The sequence below is a fragment of the Tursiops truncatus genome, chromosome 1, assembly GCF_011762595.2.
Source record: "Tursiops truncatus isolate mTurTru1 chromosome 1, mTurTru1.mat.Y, whole genome shotgun sequence".
In the NCBI taxonomy this organism is placed as follows: domain Eukaryota; kingdom Metazoa; phylum Chordata; class Mammalia; order Artiodactyla; family Delphinidae; genus Tursiops; species Tursiops truncatus.
In genome coordinates this window covers 149578901-149598041 of record NC_047034.1, presented here as the reverse complement: position 1 = coordinate 149598041, position 19141 = coordinate 149578901, and the positions used below count along the sequence as shown (strand labels likewise).

At 40.1% G+C, this 19141-nt stretch overlaps 1 protein-coding gene across 9 annotated transcripts in view; it reads right to left on the bottom strand.

Moving 5' to 3' along the window:
* Positions 1 to 18924, bottom strand: part of FOXJ3 (forkhead box J3) — a 130839-nt gene extending 111915 nt beyond the window's left edge. For 7 of the 9 annotated variants that reach the window (XM_073791271.1, XM_019938004.3, XM_019938008.3 and 4 more), the window contains exon 1: positions 18785 to 18924. The gene's annotated coding sequence lies outside the window, so the exon portion shown is untranslated. Of the gene's footprint in view, positions 1 to 12780; positions 12865 to 18784 lie in introns of all 9 variants that reach the window. The other 2 variants (XM_073791251.1, XM_019938006.3) reach the window with 2 other exon arrangements.
* Positions 18925 to 19141: the final 217 nt, after the last annotated feature.

The following is a 19141-nucleotide window of genomic DNA, read 5'->3' as shown; positions in this document are numbered from 1 at the left end:
TAAAAAAGGAATGCCGTACTGTTACATGCCACAATATGAATGAACTTTGAGAGCCTTATGCTTAGTGAAAGAAGTCAGACACAAAAGACCACATATTGTATGACTCCATTTATACAAAATATTCAGAATGGGGCAAATCCTAGAGATGGAAGGTAGATAGTAGTTGCCAGGAGATAGGGGGATGGGAGGAGGAATGGGGGTAGGGAATGACTGCTAACAGGTTTCTTTTGGGATTGATGAAAATGTTCTGGAATTAGATAGTGTTGATAGTTGCACGACCTTGTGAATAAAAACCTTTTGTATACAACCACCAAATTTTACACTTTAAAATGGTGAAGTTTTACTACCAACTCCAGCTCCTAAATGTCTTTCTAATCTACTGTGGCCTCAATGCCTTAGTTTCAGTTTTCTCCACTTTTAATTTAGATTACTGCGCCTAAATGGTGTCTTGAACACCAGTCTGGTTAACTGGAAGAACAAATGTACCAATCATCTTCTCCCTACCCAGGCAGATGCCCAGCAACATGGAACTCTCACAAAAGAAGGCTATGATTCACAGTGAAATCAGGAAAATCTCAGTGTCCTCCAAATCACAAACTCACATTTCTGAAGCCAACTATGTTGAACAATTATATTAATTTGTTCAATTACATCCAAAATTCATACAGTTTAAGTTGGTGCCAACAGCACCTAGTAGCATTTTCTGCAAATCCTTTGAAAATCAACATACAAGAAACTTTGCATAGCATGACACCACCAGAGGACAGGGAGTAAAAACCAGTCATTCACTGATGGGTATGCTACAAGAAAAACTACTGCAGTATATCCCATCACCAACAGAAAGAATATGGAATTCCTTTTAATATAAGCAGTCTTCATGTGTACATTAAAATGAGTTACAAACTATTCACATTTAGGAAGCAGATGTTTAACTAACAGGTATATAACAATACATTATCTGGGAGGAGGAGGTGAAATGGGACTAAGAATTTTGAAAAAGCTCCCAAGTAATTCTTATGAGCCCTTCTCTCCTCTCTCCCACCACACAGATATGCTTTATAGTTTACAAAGAACTTGCAACATTCATGACCTTGCATCAAGAACCCAACTGAGAATCTCAATTGTGACCTTGGGAATACTGTTAAAAGGAAAAATTCATGCCTCAGTTACTGTGATAGTAGCTTGAATGAAAGCAACACCATATCAGATAAAAGTAGGAATTAGGGCTTCCCTGGTGGCCCAGTGGTTGAGAGTCCACCTGCCGATACAGGGGACGCGGGTTCGTGCCCCGGTCCGGGAAGATCCCACATGCAGCGGAGCGGCTGGGCCCGTGAGCCATGGCCGCTGAGCCTGAGTGTCCGGAGCCTGTGCTCCGCAACGGGAGAGGCCACAACAGTGAGAGGCCCGCGTACCGCAAAAAAAAAAGAAAAAGAAAAAGTAAGAATTAAAACTTTGTTGAAAATGAATACTATAAGCACTAGAGGTCAAGAGATTATTCCTTCTTTTTCTAACTTCGGAATTTAGCTCTTTCAAAAGACCTGAAAGTAAAAAATTCACTAGCACCCATGAAGGAACAACCCCTCTGAATCAGGTTCCTTGACTGAACACTGTGAATTGTTATACCATTAGTCACAGGTAATCATTAAAGCAGTCATGGAAATAACCCGTGTCTTAATCAGCCTAAACAGGAAAAATCTGTCAGAGGAAGGCATAAAGGGAAAAGAATCCTGCTGAGTGAGTAGCAATCAAGCTGTCCACTGCAGCTTCACTAGTTAAACCTGAAGGCAGTGATGCAGCTATAGCTAGAAAGTGAGAACTCAAGAGTCACATGCTCTCAGAAAGCAAAAAATCATGTGAGAATGATCAATTCACCATGGTAATGTTAGAGGGAGAAGAGAGGCCAAAACTTAAATTTGGAGAACTCTAACAGATTTAGAGAAGACGAACCAGTTCAATAAAAAAAAAAACTTGAGAAAACTGTACTGGAGGTTGCAGCAAGTGATTTAATGGATAGAAAGGCAATAGTGCTACACACAGATTAAGATGGGCATAAACTGAAAAGACAATACTGGCTTTTAATAGAAGATCATTATTACTATAGAGGGTGGATCTTGTGGACTAGTGAAAGCAAAAATTAGACTGCAAGGGTGTTAAGAATAAGGAGAGAGAGTGAAGTAAAAGTTTAGCCACAAACTACATACAATGAAAATAAACAGAAAACGCAAAAAAGGTCAAACAGAGCAGAGAGGAACAGATTAAGAAATCAGGAAAGGTGAAGAATATGTTAGAAAGCTCATCACAGTATATCCCCATTATCCTGTTTTATTCTTCATAGCTCGTCATCATCTGATATGATTTGATATGACTTTTGTTTCACTATCTGTTTCTCTCCCACTAGAATGCAGATAAAAGTTTCTGTTTCATTCTCTGTTATATCCCCAAATCCTGGTATACAGTCTGCAGCCATATTTGTTCAATGAATGGATAAACCAGGTTCCTCAAGAGTTGGAAAAAGAGAATAAACGTAAAATAAGAACAACTAAAATCTAACTGAAAACTCACCAGATTTTTTTTAATGTAGTCTTTGTATCCATTACTTCTCTCTGCCTCCAAGCAAGTAATTTCAGACAAATTCACAGTTAGAAAAGCAAGTTAGGTATCCAGAATATATAAAGGACCCTTACAACTCAATAATAAAAAGACAACCCAACTTATAAATGGGCAAAGATTTGGAGATACAGCACAGAGGAAGAGCATTTGACTGCAAAAAAAAAAAAAAAAAAAAAAAGGGGGGCAGAGATTTGAATACACATTTCTACAAAGAAGATATTAAAATGTCCAATAAGATATGAAAAGATGTTCAACATCATTAGTTATTAGGGAAATGCAAATCGAAATAACGAGATACCACTTCACACCAGCTAGGATGGCTATAATCAAAACAACAGATAATAACAAAGGTTGCAAAGATGTGAAGAAACTGAAGCCCTCATACATTGATAGTGAAAAACGTAAAACAGTGCAGCCACTTTGGAAAACAGCTTGGCAGTTTGTCAAAAAGTTAAACATAGAGTAATCATATGACACAGCCATTCCACTCCCAGGGAATATACCCAAGAAACGAAAACATACCTCCACAGAAAAATCTGTACACGAACGTTCACAGCAGCAAAAAATCATAATAGCAATAGTGGAAACAATCCAAATGCCCAGTAACTTGACGAATGGATAAATAAGATGTTATAACCATACAGCAGAATATTATTTGGCAATAAAAAGGAATGGTACGTGCTACAACATATATGACCCTTGAAAACATGCTAAGTGAAAGAAGTCAGTAACAAAACTACACATTACACGATTCCATTTATATCAAATGTCCAAAACAAATTTATATTAATAGTTAGATTATGGATTAGTAGTTAGATTAGTAGTTTCATAGGGCTGGGGAGGCAGGTAAAGTGGATTGACTGCTAATGAGTGTGGGGTTTCTTTTAGAGGGAGAGGAAAACATTCTATAATTAGACTGCAGCAATGATTACACAACCCTATGAATATGTTAAAAAAAAAAACATTGGGGCTTCCCTGCTGGCACAGTGGTTAAGAATCCGCCTGCCAATGCAGGGGACATGGGTTCGAGCCCTGGTCCAGGAAGATTCCACATGCTGCAGAGCAGCTGGGCCCGTGCACCACAACTACTGAGCCTGTGCTCTAGAGCCCGTGCTCTGCAACCAGAGAAGCCACCACAATGAGAAGCCTGTGCACCGCAACGAAGAATAGCCCCCACGCTCAGCAACAAAGACCCAACGCAGCCAAAACTAAATAAAATAAATTTATAAAAAAACAAAACCATTGAATTTTACACCTTAAACAGGTGAATTATATGGTATGTGAATTTTATCTCAATAAAGCTGGGGGGGTTCCTTTGGTTTTTTTAAAAGAGCAAGTTTAAGAACCATCACACACAAAATGTTCTCTTGTTCTGTAAGCTGCTGCTTCACTAGTGCCATATGAGTGCCCCCCGCACCCCACAAATGGAAAAGGGGAGAGTAAAAGTAATGACTTCACCAGAAAGCAACTCTACTATAGCAATTATTTTGAAATCTATAACCCCTTGAACCATTAGTGGTTCAAGAAAGTTTGTTTTCTGGTGGGCTCCACCATTTCCAAACCATACTGTTTATTAATTAAACATGTTTAATGAAGATACACTTATGTATACACCTCTATATACCCTGAAAAAATTCTATAGGAAACCACTCTAACACTATATATCAACTACTTAGGTTATAACCCTCTCTTCCTAAAAACAACACTAGGGCCAGGTGTTGTTATTCTCTTATAACAGAAGATGAAAAAAAGCATGCCAACCAACAATCAGCTTCAGCTTTATAAGACTGTTCCTGTAGGAGTAGGAAGTGTAAGGCTGAACTGTCTCTTTACCCTCCATAGTTTAGGATTGCTGTCAATAAAACAGGTGGTAAATGTGAGTGAGGGGAGCTTCTTGGCCAAACATCACAGAGCTGTAACTTCTTCCAAACCCCAAACCTAACTTCCTGAAATTTATGTAAGCAGATCACAGGCCACCCTCTTCAAACCAAATCATAACTCAAGCAAATAACACAGGATTCTATTTCTGGGTCTGTCATTAACTCACTGGATAGTCCTGAAACTTCAGTCTCTCTACTATGCTCAATAACTTAACCACAATTTCCAGTCTCAAAATCAAATCATGTGGTCTAATAAAGAACATTTCCCCAACTTGTAGGTGTACTTTTATGGAAAATCTAACAAAGGTGTATGAAGTTAAATCACATTATATGTTTAAATCATCTTTAATGAATATACATGAAGTATGAAAAATTCAAAAGACTGTTTACTCCAAAAATGTTGAACTCTTCCATTTTAAAGTTTTAAAGGTATTCACTAAACAGAGAAAGAATAAGTTTCCAGAGGGCTGAAGGGTTCTGAGGCTTTAAATTTAATCTCAGTTATATTTAGAAAACCAAGATGCCACCTCTCTGGATCCCATATCTTTATCTTGGGCATTTGATGCATGTGCTTTGCCTGGTATAATTCAAAGCAAGAGATCCTACCATATCTCTGAAATGTAAATTGAACATATCAGGGATTTCCCTGGTAGTGCAGTGGTTAAGAATCCACCTGCCAATGCAGGCAACATGGGTTCAATCCCTGGTCCGGGAAGATCCCACATGCCGCGGAGCAACTAAGCCCATGCACCACAATTAATGAGTCTGCGCTCTAGAGCCCGTGAGCCACAACTACTGAAGGCTGTGCGCCTAGAGCCGTGATCCGCAACAAAAGAAGCCACCAAGAGGAGAAGCCTGCGCACCACAATGAAGAGTAGCCCCCGCTCACCGCAGCTAGAGAAAGCCCGCACACAGCAAAGCATAACCAACGCAGCCAAAAATAAATTAATTTAAAAAATAATAAAATAAATTGAACATGTCAGAACAACATATTGGTTGTCAGAGGAATGAGATGCTATACACCTAAAAAGATGGGCAGCTATAGTCTCCACTCCTAGAGCTGTTTAACAAAATTAAAATTACTTGCCTGGTCCTCAAAGCAAGTCTACAAACCATGGCCAACTTTATAAGAATCATTTCTATCCAATTCCTGGAAATCCTAATTCAACAGTCTAGAGCAAAACCTAGGAAATCTATTCATTACAAGTATCAGGTGATTCTGATACACAGCTTAATTCAGGAACTATTGGTTTAGGAGAAGGATAGCAGAAAGGTTTCATATCATTTGCCAATTATACTCGATAGGTAGTAGCTGCCTGAAGTGCTACACTGCGAAGGTCATGTCTAAAAACAAGAAATTAGTAGTTTGCCATGGACATGGTGATGGGGAAGTGGCAACATCCAAACCATGTATCTGCCATTATGTGATTCAGACCACTGAATGGGCTTTTTTCTATTTTTAAGGAGGCTTTTGGGGTAAAAGAAGAGACCCAGAACTGGATTATTTACTTTTATTTTATTTTATTTATTTTTAATTTTTGGCTGCGTTGGGCCTTCGTTGCTACATGTGGGCTTTCTCTGGTTGCGGCGAGCAGGGGCTACTCTTCTTTGTGGTGCACAGGCTTCTTATTGCGGTGGCTTCTACTGTTGTGGAGCATAGGCTCTAGGCACACGGGCTTCAGTAGTTGTGGCTTGCGGGCTTCAGTAGTTGTGGCTCGCGGGCTCTAGAGCGCAGGCTCAATAGTTGTGGCGCACGGGCTTAGTTGCTCCACGGCATGTGGGATCTTCCCGGACCAGGACTCGAACCCGTGTCCCCTGCGTTGGCAGGCAGATTCTTAACCACTGCGTCACCAGGGAAGCCCCTGGATTATTTACTTCTAACTGGCAGAAGCTCTGTCTCTGGAAAGGTAGTAGGCAGGAAGAACAGCCCTACTGGCATATGTGCCAGGACTCTCCAAAAGTTAATTATTAAGCTTTCCAATATTATACAGAAAAAGAAGACAAGATTTTTGCTCTCAAAATATCTATAATCTTGTTTGAGAAATGAAAATTCTACATGACAATATAAATTTGGTCCAAAAAAGGATATTTGTGTCTTGAGAAGTTCCACGTTCCACTAAAGGTGGGAATTAGTGGAGCATTGAGTGCCAGGCCCAAAACAGTATAGTTTGGATTGATTCAAAAGGCAATCAACTGTGGGTTCCTGATCAGGACATGCCTGAAGTAATGTACTAAGAAGATACCACTAGCAGCATTTTCCAGGAAAATATATGGGAGGATATATAATCAAGGCATGACCCATCCGAAGGCAAATAATCTCTTTCGTATTGTTTCTGTATGTACCTGTCTCTGCCACTGGATTGCAGGCCTCCTAGTAGGCCAGGCACATGTCAAATTAACCTTTCTACCTCCCATAATGCCTAGGACATGTTTTGTACATAACAGTCCAAAATGTTTGCTGAATTCCTGTAAATGAAGGAAAACTCTTAGGGCTATTTCAAAAGAAACAGTAACAGAACTTGGTATAGAGACAGGAAAGGTCAAAGAAGTGGACACAATGAAATTATGCCAAAAAGTAAGGGGGGAACTGTGTTAGGCTAAAAGAGACAACAAACGTAACAACTAGATGTAATGCGTAGACCTTGTCTGAATCCTGATTCAATTAAAAACCGACTGTAAAAAGACACAAATAGTCAAGGACACATTTATTATGAACTGGATATTGTGATAACACTAGTAGGAAATATTGTTAATTTCGTTAGCTACAATAATGGCATATGGTTATGTAAGAAATGTCTATACTTTTTATAGATGCATACTGATGTTTGTAGGGGTGAAAAGACAATGCCTATGATTTTCTTTAAAACACTTAAGCAAAAGATAGTTGAGGCATATACAGCAAACAGCTTAATAATTATTAAATCTGTAATGGGTATAGAGGGATTCATTATATTTTATCTAGTTTTGAGTATACTCAGCAGTGATGGACTTTTATGTTACTCCAGCATTGTACAACTAATTCTTTTTCTTTTCTTTCTCAGATTTCAGGAAACTTAAGAATCACTAGTACTTCTGAGAAAACAACCTAGACTCAATCAGAAAAAAAAATGGGCATTCATGTGTTAGCTCTACTAATAGGAAATCAGAGAATCTACTCAAAGAACTTCTTGTAAATTAATATGAGAACTGAATATGAGCCAAGACAGTGACTCAGCTGCTAAAACGAAAACACAGTCTTAGGGTTCATTAGAAGAACAGTATCCAGATCAACGAGGGTAGCAGTCCCATTCACTCTTCACTGGTTAGCTCACAACTGGAGTATTGTGTTCTGTTTGAGTACCACGTTTTAAGAACACTTATGAGCTAGAATGCTTGCAGGGAGGGAAATCAGCCTAGTGAAGAGTTTAGAAGCCAAATGTCAAGTATAGAATGAAGAAAATGGGTGTGTTTAGCGTGAAGAAAACACTTTCCAGCATTCCCTGTCTCCTCTACCGTAGAGACTCAGTGTAATATTTTCCAGAGCTGTTAACAGGCATTCCATAATCAAGTAAGTTTGAGTCAAGTATTTTTTTTCTCTCTAAGGGACTTATCAAAGTGTTCAATATCCTAAAGCGCTTTATCACTCTTCAAGAAGTTGTTCAGTATTTCCCAAATGTAACCATTCATTCATTCAACAAATATTTACTGAGCACCTATTATTTACGAACACTCCTCCAGGCGCTGAGAATAAACAATGAACATTTTCAATATCCTTGAGGATAGTTTGTCAAACAGCCAGGCTGGGCCTCTTGCTACTCCTCTAACTTGCATTGTTCTTCCTCATCTCTAGGTTTTTGATTATGCAGTCAGCCTAGTCGACCCCATCACTAATCTTAATTCAAACATTATTGTTTCCAAGAAGTTTCCTGATCATCATAAGCAAAACCACTCTTTTCAACAAACCCATGACTTTCTCTGTATCAGTTCTCTGAGAAGAGACTATGCCTCTTAATTACCTTTGGATCTCTCACAATGCCCCGGACCATGTTTTGCATATGTAGGTGCTGACAAAATATTTGCTGAATGAACAATCGCATTCATGTATTTAGAGTTATCTTGTCAAAGAAGGCAAACTAGGTGTCTAATGTTCTGCAGAGAAGGACTAGGAAAAAGAGATGAAGTTACAAGCAAATTTTGCCCCAATTAGAGCTAACAACAAACAGGCTACCTTACGGCTATCGGTGACTACAGGTGTTCTAAGAGTAGGCGAATGACTCTTTCTCAAGTGTTTTAGTGGGATATCTCGCTGGCCTGAATAAAAGATTAACTCTTAAGATGTTAGGAACTACTATATATCTATATATTACATATATAGACATACATACATATATATATTAGACAAAAGGTAACTTTTGATACAATGTATCGATGTTAATATTCTTAAAGTTAAGCTCAAATATGAAATATCCTTCCATTTACTAGTACAGTTGATCCTGGAACAACATGGGGGTTTACCCGAGTATAACTTACAGTTGCCCCTCCATATCTGCAGTTCCTCCGCATCGGCAGATTCAAACCATGGACCGTGTAGTACTGTCATAGTCACAATAGAAAAGTATCCTCCTACAAGTGGTCCTGTGCAGTTCAAACCCTTGTTGTTCAAGGATCAACAGTAGAGAGAATAAAAGACAACAAAAGACACTGTCTCCATCCTAGAAGAATCAACACAGGTTTCTTAATTATGCTCCCAAAGCAAATCGGATATAAATATAAACGCCTGGGTCATCTACCTCAGTAAACAACGCTCCTTAGATAAGGCAATTCTCTAGATCAAGGATTTTCAATACTTTGGAGTCAGAAAAATAATTATGAAACCATCAGCTCCTCTTAAAGCCATCTAACCACACCACCAAAAGCATTAAATTCTTCAAACAAGCTGGTCATGCTGCTTTTTAGTTAAAAACTAGAAAAACAGAAAAAATGGGTCTCTCCATATGCCTAGGATCTCTCTTCTGATGTCTCTCCCAAACCAAAAGCTGTAGTCCTTGATGGCAGGGACCCTATCAGCTACTTGTGTCCCCAGCATTTAGTACAGTTCCCAGGACATAACACATGGTGAATAAATGAGCAAATGAATGAGAGAAACTGAGTCCAATGTCCCCAGATGAAAACAAGTACCTTAAAGAATCAATGACAATTTGGTTTTTCTTATTAGAAGTCTGCCAAGGAAATTAAAGCAGATGAGTAGGTTCTTAAATCCAGTTTTCACTATAAGTCAGAGTGCTACTTTTAGGTCATTTATTGATAAGTAATTACTATATGTAAACCTAAGTTCCTGGTTGCTTCTGGGGGACTAAAATTAATTTATTGACCACCAGAGCTAAATGACCAATTTCTACAAAGAAAAACCCAAAACACTTAATACACCCACAACCTGACCTATAAGATTATAATCAAATAATTTATCAAACTGATTTATTAACATAACTGCCTAAAAAGCAAAATACTTTGATAGCACCAGTGTTTAAACTACTCTTCAAAAGTGCTACGATTCACATTTTTCCAAATTCTCATTTGAACCATAAAAATCATACATGTTTATTTTTTAAAGACTAGAAAACAGAAGACTATAAAAATGATATATGCTCACTGTAGAGAACTTATAGAAAATATAAACAGGTTCAAAGGTGAAAATAAAGACTACCCAACGTGATGCTTTCTTTCCCAGTCTTTTTTTCTGTGTAGTTATAAGTTCTTTATATACTGTCACTCTTCCTGCCCATCGGCAAAAAACAATATGTTCGCACTATGGCAGTAACCCAAGCACCCTCAATCTCTAAATGTTCCAGATACAATTCCTCATTCTCTATATTTTTATAGATGTATACTTTCATAATAATAAGACCAAATCTGCTATTTAGTAATCCTTAAAAGTTTCCCTTCTGATTCCATCTCCTCACTTCCAGAATTCACAAAGAATGCAAGTTCAAGTAAAAATACATCCAATTACTGGAAATGGACCCAAATTTAACAAAGGAAGAAGCTGCTCTCAACAGTTGTATGTACCCTAGTCTGACATTATCACAAGACAATGCTCCAAGGAGCCCAGGTCCTTTGGGGTTCTTAAACTTTAATTTCTACCTCAGAAATCCAAGCGTGTGCTGCATAAAAACCTTGTCAGCTGGGCTTCCATGGGGGCGCAGTGGTTAAGAATCCGCCTGCCAATGCAGGAGACATGGGTTTGAGCCCTGGTCCGGGAAGATCCCACATGCCACAGAGCAACTAAGCCTGTGCGCCACAACTATGGAGCCTGCGCTCTAAAGCCCATGAGCCACAACTACTGAGCCCACGTGCCACAACTACTGAAGCCCGCGTACCTAGAGCCTGTGCTCTACAACAAGAGAAGCCACCAGTGAGAAGCCCGCACACCACAAGGAAGAGCAGCCCCCGCTCACCACAACTAGAGAAAGCCCACGTGCAGCAATCAATCAATGAATAAATAAGAACGCAATGTAAGTTTAAAAAAAAAAACCTTGTCAGCTTTCTACTAAAAAGTACAAGACTAGAGACAGAATGCAGGATCTAGGCTCCTGTCTCTGCTCTATTAAATAACTAAGTGACACTAAGTCAATCTTAGCTTGTATCTCATTTTCTCCATTTATCAACAGGAATACGAATATTATTGCCTTACCTATATCACAGGACTGTTTTTCTAATAGATCAGAGAAAAAGCTTTTCATAAAGTATTATTCAAATTAAGGTGGAAATCTTTCCAACGCACACACGCCCTATAACAGACATAAAACATGACTTCCCTGATACACAAAGACGCCATTTCTGATGGTGATTACTATCTACATATACACGTGAGACAATACCATCAACAGGTCCTTACACAGGGTAGACAAGTAAAGCATGTCACAGATTCACAGACCCAACCACACTAGCAAAAACTGATGCCATATATGGTTTATCTCCTGCCATGACAGTCTGCTCCATCTTCATTCAGAAGAGTCAACCTGCTCCTGACTGCAGCATATTTGACTGTTGTGTCTGTAATTAATTTCCCAAAGTTCTACAGACAAGCCACAGAAACTTTTTAGTTCTTTTTAATAATTTAATAAGCACCCATATACACACCAGCCAAAGTCTAGGATATTAATAACTTCTTTCTACCATACTGCACCCCTCCCAATCCCATCTCTCTGTAAACAAACAGAATTTGAAATTGTTATTAATGAGTTCTAGCAGTCTTCCTCCCTTCATCCATGCTCTCATAAATCTATGTTTCACAGTAAGGCCAGGTCTCAGCCGTAGAAAAAGCCAGTTCCAACTTCTGAAATGTTTAATAAGGTGACACTGGCACCACACTTTACCAATCAATCAGAAGATCAGTCTTATATCCTTGACACCACTATACCACTGGGCAGGACTCCATCTAGGTAGAATTCATTTACACGTTTTAGCTTTGTACTCCAGGTAAAAACTTTAGCTAAAACTAAGTTACTAGATAAAGTCTCCTTCACACACAGGGTCATCCTAGGATAATCAGTCAAGTCTTCAATGGAATCCATGACATATATATTATTTGAAAATAATGAAAAAATAGCCAATGCTACAGTTTAAATGTTTGTGTCCCTCCAAAATTTGTATGTTGAAATCCTAACCCCCAAAGATGACGATATTAGGACATGGGGTCTTTGGGAGGTAGTTAGATCATGAGGGCAGAGCCTTCATGAATAGGACTAGCCTCTTATAAAAGATCCAGGAGGGATCCCTTGCCCCTTCCACTATGTGAGGACACAGCAAGAAAGTGCCAATTATGACCCAAGAAGGGGACCCTCACCAGAAGGTGACCATGCTGGCACTTGATCTTAAGACTTTCCAGCCTCCAAAACGATGAGCAATAAATTTCTGTTGTTTATAAGTTACCCAATCTGTGGCATTTTGTTACAGCAGCCCAAACAAAGACAGTCAACATGCCAGGTTTCTAGACTCTCTCTAAACACTTCCACCCAAGGACTTTGCCCATCTCCAAATTGTTAGCATTCAACTCAGAAGAGTTTTCTAGGACTATGTTCTAACAAGTTTCTCTTATTGCATCCCACAACAGACCTGTTGATGGGAAATAAGTCAGACAGAGCAGTGTTAATGTAGGTCTGATTATACCAAAATGAAATCACTTTAGATTTACAGTAAAATTCTTAGAGCAACCAAAGTAGTTTAGTAATTACTAGAAACTAAACTTAATGGTGCCAAAGAGTTCTTATTGAAAATGGTCCTCATTAGCTTATATCATATTCATACTTACCCAGTATTTTCTGTTGTTACAGCATTAAAGTTTGACACCATATATGAGTCTCATTTGCTCTCCATTTGTTGTTTTGTCTCAATTCTACAGAAAAGTAATAACCACTTTGAAAGACATTGCATTCTCAGGTTATCAGCTGATATACCAAGTAAAATAGCAGCCAAGGTACGTAACTACAAAAGATTACTTAAAATAAGTAGAATGCCATTGTTATAAATATAAATACATCGGGTTCCATATAACAAAGCTATTTCCATGTCCCAGCAGATGGCTCACAGTAATAATGCTCAGTGGATCTGGTTATAACAAATTCTATTAAATCCAAAATCCTGTATAGCAGATGCCTTTTCCAATTTCAGTATAAGTCAATCTCTTTAACCAAAACACTGTGCTTTGGTTCTTGTTATTTGTGCACTAAAATCCAGTTCTGCCAAATAAGATGGTCAAATTTTTTGACCGTTGTTATAAAATGCCTCTGTGGTGTTTTCTGAGTTTTGGGGTGGAGGAGGTAAAGAGTACCTCCATCTAGGACTGAAAGGCTAACTGTTCAAAATGGAAAACAAAGATTCACAGTTAAAGGGAGGCTCAGGAGAGGTTAAAGTAAGCTTCAGCTGTCCTAAGCCAAGGTTTCTGAATAGCGACAATGTGGAAAGCTAATGACTAACAAAGCTGACAGTGAAGAGCACTGAAAATAATGCAGTTTCTGAGTTGAGAGGCTATTAGCAGGGATAAACAGAAAAAAAATGTACCTGGATGCCTACACAACACGTATCTCTGTACACTGAAGTGTTAGATTGATATTTAAAAGAAATGTGGATGCAATGTCAACTTAATTTTGCTGTTTGTTTCCCCAACTACATTCAAAATCCAATCTTCATATTCTGGTCATATCCTTACTTGAAATAATACCCTCTATTAATTCATAACACAGTTAACAGTACAGTGATTAAGAGTCACTAAGTTCTGAAAATAGACTGCAGGGGTTCAAATCCTGGTTCTTTCCATCCCTAGCTACATACCCTTAGGCAAGTTACTTAACCTCTCTATGCCTGTATCCTCATCTATAAATTTTTGATAACAAAAAAACCTACCTTTTAGAGTTGTTGTGAGGATTATATGAATAATAAATGAAAAACAGTTAGAACACTTTCGAGCCCATCCTAAGGCCTCAGAAAATGTTAGCTATTATTATTACCACTACCACTATCACCATCATCACATTAATCCCCAGTAAAGTTCTGAAAGAAAGGCAGAAATATGAAATGACTTATCTAAATCACAAACAAGTGACAGAACGAAGTAAGAAAAAAATCTCGTTTTATGTCCTGAAGATCAAACATTACAAGTTACTGATTCCCTAAGCAAGGGGATTTTCCAACTCTCTAATTCTCCAGGAATTCACAAGAGGCTCCTTTAAGTTAGAATAGCAGCATAGAGAAGTGGAAAGAGCAATGCGCATGCACTAAGATGATCTAATTGCTCCAACACTGACTTAACTGGGCAATCTTGGGCAAGTCACCTAATCTAAACTTCAAAATTACTCATCTTAAAAAACGCTTTGCCTACATCACAGGGTTGTTGCATGATAAAATAGATAACACATGAGAAAACATATGTAAACCATAAACACACCATATGAATGTTCAAAAGCCATGTCATACTCATCTTTATATCCCCAGTGCCTAGCAGAATGCATAGTAGAGGTTATAATCTAAAAGACAAGCCATGAGAGGGATGGAGTTGGCAGGGTGAAGATTAAAATGAAGATAGGGAGGATTTTTAAAAGAGTAAGAAACCCCGATGTCCATCAACTGATAAGTAGATACTTAAGGTAGTAGAGCCATACAATGGAATATTCAACAATAAAAAGGAATGACATACTGATACATACTACAAAAATGGATAACCCTTGAAACACTATGCTAAGTGAAAAAAGCCAGACACAAAAGACCACATGTTGTATGATTCCATTTATACAAAATGTTCAGAATAGGCAAATCTACAGAGATGGTAAGTACATTAGTGGTTGCCTAGGACTGGGGAATGAGGGGGAAATGGAGAGTGACTGTTAATGGTTACAGACTTTCTCTTTTGGGATGATGATTGTGGTGATGGCTGCACAATTTGGTGAATATACTAAAAATCACTGAACTGTATGTACACTTTAAATGGGTGAATTGTATAGTATGTGAATTATCTCAGTAAAACTGTTTAAAAAAGAATAAAAAGTGTGAGAGAAAGTATTAAATCACTGGCTTTAGAACACGTTTCTTTTTTTTTTTTAAGAAAAAAGTGAGTTTTCTGATATTTGAGTAGCTTGGACATGTGGACAAGAATGGGACTGGAGGAAGCAATAGGAGAAAATACTAAGAATTACCACACCAGACCACAAAATCTCTACAAAGCCTTCTGCGGAAAGCAAATCTGGCATCTCTTCTTATCCTTCCTTTCAAAATTCTAAGGTTATAAATCACCTCCTGGTTCAATAGTCTTTTCATCATGATGATTGTTTCTGAACTTTGAGACTACATCTGATACTGTCTACCACACTATCCTTCCTATCCTTGGCTTCTGTGGCACTGATGTACTTCCTGGTTCTTCTCAGAATGCTTTACCTATTAGCCTATAATGTCACCCACAGTTCCAAACCTCAAAGTTCTCTCGCCATCATGCTACTAACCTCCCAACACTCATCTACTCACATATTTTTTTTTACTACCAAATACAGTCCTGGTAAGTGCACAATCTACATTGCATCTCTGTTCATCTTATAGTGATATACTACAGGATTCCTCTATTCAAATCTTATCTTCACTAAGGTTGGGAAGCAGTGGTATGACTCAACCAAAATAATTCCTATATATTTTTTCTTTTGAATAGATCTGTTTTTCTAATTGTTGTGCTTAGATTAATATTAAACTAGCCTGCATTTCCAGAGCAAAACCAGCAAGGAGAAAAGGCTATCGGGAGTTGCAGAAGACTAGCCTTTTATTGAAAACTTGATTGAATACAATCGAAGTGCTGACCATAACCCACCTTAGCTCATTTATCTTCACAGTGACGCTTTCCTAATTTCCTCATCATTATCAGCCATTCTCCCAGGATTCTAGGCTTTAATCTTTTAATGTTTAATTTGCTCTCTTCCCTTGGCACACATTCAATCATCACTAAGTTCAAATTAATTTTTACTCAAACATACATCCTCTTATATATTCTATACACCCTTTCATAGGACAATATAAAGATTAAATGCATAGGCTCAAAGGCAAGACTGCCTGGGTTCAAATCCTGGCTCTGCTGCTTACTCTCTATAGGATTTAGGGCAAGTTACTTAACCTTTCTGTAACTCGGTTTCTTCATAGGAATAATAAGACCTTATTATGAAGATTTTATGAGTTAAATACATGTGAATACCTTAGAACATTGTGCCTGGCATACAGTACTCAATAAATGCTAGCTATTATTTTATTCCAAACATCACCATTTTATCTCAGACTCTCATCATCTTGTTCCTAAAATTCTCCAAGAGCCTTCTAGTCAGTCTTCCTACTCCAGGACATTCAACTAATTATGAAAACCTTCCTCAGGAACAATATGCATCATCTTACTCTCAATCTTTAGAACCCACTGTGGTACCCCATCAAATTAAACCCTATATCCTTAATAAGGTCCTCCACCAATACACACTCACCAAGCCTAAACTCATTTATTCTTATTCACCAATACAGATTCCCTATGCCAGTCAAACTGCTCAATATCTTTTGTACATTGCCACGTCTATGTCTTTGCAAATACCCCTTAACTAAATACATCTCTTGCCCTTTGAAAATTCCAAATTTTCCAAATCTCACTTATACCTTTGACTTTGGCTGCACTGTTATCCCAACCAGGAGCTTGATGTTGCTTGGAATTATGAATGATGCATGTTACATGTTGTTTCCCCAACAGAAGTGTGAAGAGACCACATATTTTATTCCTTGTGTCTCTTCATACAGACCACTTCACACGTAGCACTGTATTTTGCAGAAGTACACAAATGCTGACTTAACTAAATAACTATGCCTCAGAATGTATCAGAACTGCATTCTCTATTTTCCACTGCCCCACCCATACTTACCATGGTGAGGGCGGACAGAATCTGTATTTAAATATTTTTATTTTACATACCTAGAAAGAGAATATACTAACAATTGTACCAGATAAAAGAAAAAACAAACATACACTTAAAGAGAATGCACATGTGAAAAACCAAGAAAAAGTGAGAACTGGCCATTTTGGAATCTAAAAAGTGACTTCAAAATATGAGGATTTTTCATTTCACCAAACTAATGAATCAAAAAGAGCCAAAATAAACATGTCCTGACCCCATCCAAAAAAAAAACCTAATAAAAGCATGAGGAAGACCCCAGCACCTTCAGCAGCACAAAACCAAGAAAATGATTCACCTTAACTCCAAGAACACAAAAAGAAAACAGGTATCTAAAAAATTCAATCAAATCTCTAGATACTACCCAAAGAGAAAAACAGAGAGGAGTTATTGCTTTTCTATAAATATCTGCTAAAGTCTAGGAGGAATACAAGGCTTCTCTCACTGCTGCCGTGTCCTGCTCCCAGTTAAGGGAGCAATCTGTGGTCACAAAAGAGCAAAACACAGGAAGATGGAAACCTTAACCTGGAAGAGACATTAAGGAAAGAAACTACTCAAAACACGTTTCAAAACAGTTTCAAAAACCAGAGAGTGCAATGATACTCAACAGAAAGAGAGGAAAAGTGAAATAAAAGAGCTCCCACGAAATGAGTGACTCAGTGAAACTACCTAGTGCTGCCTTGCAAATAAAGAGCTATGCACGTAACACATCCATGACATGCACGCCTGCTTCACTGGCAAACAAAACAGAAGGAAAAAATAAAGTAAATGTTAGGAAAAGACAAGGAAGATGCCCACCAATCTCTAACTCCCTGGCCAGCCCAACTCAGCTCATTCAGGAATCCAACTAGGAACAACTGAGACGTGGATTGCACAACACAGAAAAGAAAACGCTTCGCCAATCATACACAGAAAAAGTAAAATGGAGAAGTGAAAACTATGCACCTCAATGCATCAGCAGCTAAAGCATATTATTCTCTCTTTAGGATTAAATGGTAAAGAAAAGAACAAGAGCTAAAGGAAGAGGAGGAAGATGTCAATGAAACCAAGTCCCCTACTGGTCTCAATTTCAGAGACTACAAGTCTTGCTTCTTCCAGCTGACCAACAGTACGCCTCGGCAAAGCAAAATGACCCTAACACATTCCACGCCACCCGGAGGAAATCAGAGTAAAAACCACCCCGCTTTAACCTCCCTCCTCACTAGCTGCAAAAATGGAGGGGGGGGGGGAACACCCTACCACGTGGGCAGGATGCAACACACACAGGACAGCAACACGTCCGCATGGAACGGCTGCCTCTGCCCAATGCCGGTAAAGGACACGGCGACAGGATGGGTGGGAACGCAGGCCCCCGCACGGGCCTCCTCACCCCGAAGGGCACCCCCGATGCGCGAGATACTGGCCGCCTCGCCGGCCGAAAAGCACCCCGGAGCTTGAAAGGAAGAAGCTGCATCGTGCCGGGAAAGGGGGCTAGTCCAGGCCAGAGGCAGGTCACGGAAGGAAGACGGCCACTGTCCTCGGACTCTACGCCCCCGGGAACTCAGTCTGGCTCCCCCGGGCCCCGCCTGGGGGAGGGGCGGGAGGTGCGGAGCCGCCGCTTCCCCGCTGAGGAGCAGCAGCAGCTGAGAAGCGCCGCGGGGGAGGGAGCGACACAGCCCTCGCCGCCCGCCAGGCCTCAGCTTGGGCCCGGGCCCCCTGCCCCGCCCCGCCCGCCGCCGGCCCCGCGACGCGACCGCGGCTGTGAGGAGGGAGACGGCGTCTCGAGGAGGGCAGCCCCTACCTCCGTCCCGGGAGATGCCCCGGCCCCGCCTCCTCGCCCGCCGTCCCGGCCCGACCACCCCGGCAGCGGGCGCTCACCTCAGGCTGCGCAGGCCGGTACGGCCCGGCCGAGCCCCCGGCCGCTGTGTGCGTCTCCGCCCCCCCGGGAAACGTCCCAACGGTGCCTGGTGCGAGCGGCCGAGGCCCGGAGCAGCGCCGAGAGCGGCGGCGGCAGCGGGAGCAGCCAACATCCGGGGCCGCGCACCCGGAACTACTTCCCAACCCGCTCCCCCTCCCGCCCCCGCCGCCGCCGCCGCTGCCGCCGCCCCCGCCCCCGCCTCCTGCGACGTCGCTGCGCCACCGGCACGGCGTCAGCGGCGTCACGACTCCTCCGCGGTCACAGTCGTGGCAACGCGCTTGTGATCCTTCCGCTGGAACAAGTAGTGCCCTGGGACT